Raw genomic sequence first — 1,336 nt, forward strand, 5'->3', positions numbered from 1 at the left:
CCAGTCAAACATTAGCTATAAGGAAAGGAAAAATTAAAAGGAGCCCTTTTCCCACCAGTGGACCCGACATGAACAAACTTGGTGGATTTGCTGTCAAGAATTATCACACAGAAAAAAAATCATCAATACTTTGCAGCCGTTCATACAATGAGCCCGTGTTAGCAACACTCAGCTTCATTTTATTATTGCATTTTACGAAGTTACCAAGACAACTGAGGCCAAGTAATGGAACCTTGACTTTATGCGCCATGAAAATTTAATAAAGAATTTTTAAAGGCTTTTAAGAGGCAGGAGCTGTAGCCTAGCAAGCAGCAAGGGAGGAGGGAGGAAGGAGGAGGGCTCAGCACCAGGGGCCTCTCTCCAGACCTGGAGGAGCCTCCCGTCAGAGCTGCTGAGGTGGGCAGTGTGTCCCCCGACATCTGCCTGGTTTCAGGACATCGAGACTGTCCTTGCGTCGATAGACATTTGTTGAGACACTTCCTGGGTGCCAGGTCCCATGCCAGGCTCTTCACATTTGTTGTGGCACCGTCTCCACTGTACGGGCCAGGTCTAGGGCAGAGAGGTGAAGTCTGGTCTTGCATGTAGAGAGAGGAGAGACAGACAGCAAAATCCAGGCACCCTCTCTTTCCACCTCAGCTCGGGGGCTTCTCTGGGGGTCTCGGCCCTCATTTTCTCCATTCAGAAAGGGAAACATCCCCGCCCACTTCTTTCATAGCCCAGCTCCTTGCCAGGGAGGGGCCTGGGGGAGTCACAGCAGGAGTTGGCAGTGTCCCATGGCCCAACACCACAGCCCTGGTCAGAATCGCAGTAAGAGCCTCTCTGTCAGGGGAAATGGTTCCCGTGAGCCTCTCGGGGAGCACTGTATGTTAACCCCGGGGCAATAAAGAGCCCCTTTCCCTCTGCTCTCTAAATGAGACTCGGGGACAAATTGCCAGAAATAAGAAAAACATCAGTAGTTTTGCCATTTTACACCAAAGCACCATGGTGCCGTGTGTGTGTGCGTGTGTGCGCGCGCGCATGGGTACATGCGTGTATGTGTGCGCCTTATACAGAAGCACTATGCTGCGTGATTTTCCTAGTTACATCCAAATCAAGGCTTTTGGTTACGAGAAATGGAGGTAATTGAATATGTCGGCTGTTCTGCAAGACTCCTTTGTCCCTGGGAACGGAAAACAATTTGGATTTATTCTGTGAGGGAGAAATCCATAAGCCGTTCGGGAAAATTTCTCTCACATTCATCAAACCAATAAGAGATTGGCAGAAATATCCATCCAGGTGAGGTGGATTGTGGGTTAAGGCATGCTGAGGGAGGACGGCTCCCAGAGAGGAGATGTCA

Source organism: Pteropus vampyrus, unplaced genomic scaffold, assembly GCF_000151845.1.
Source record: "Pteropus vampyrus isolate Shadow unplaced genomic scaffold, Pvam_2.0 Scaffold61, whole genome shotgun sequence".
Taxonomy (NCBI): Eukaryota; Metazoa; Chordata; class Mammalia; order Chiroptera; family Pteropodidae; genus Pteropus; species Pteropus vampyrus.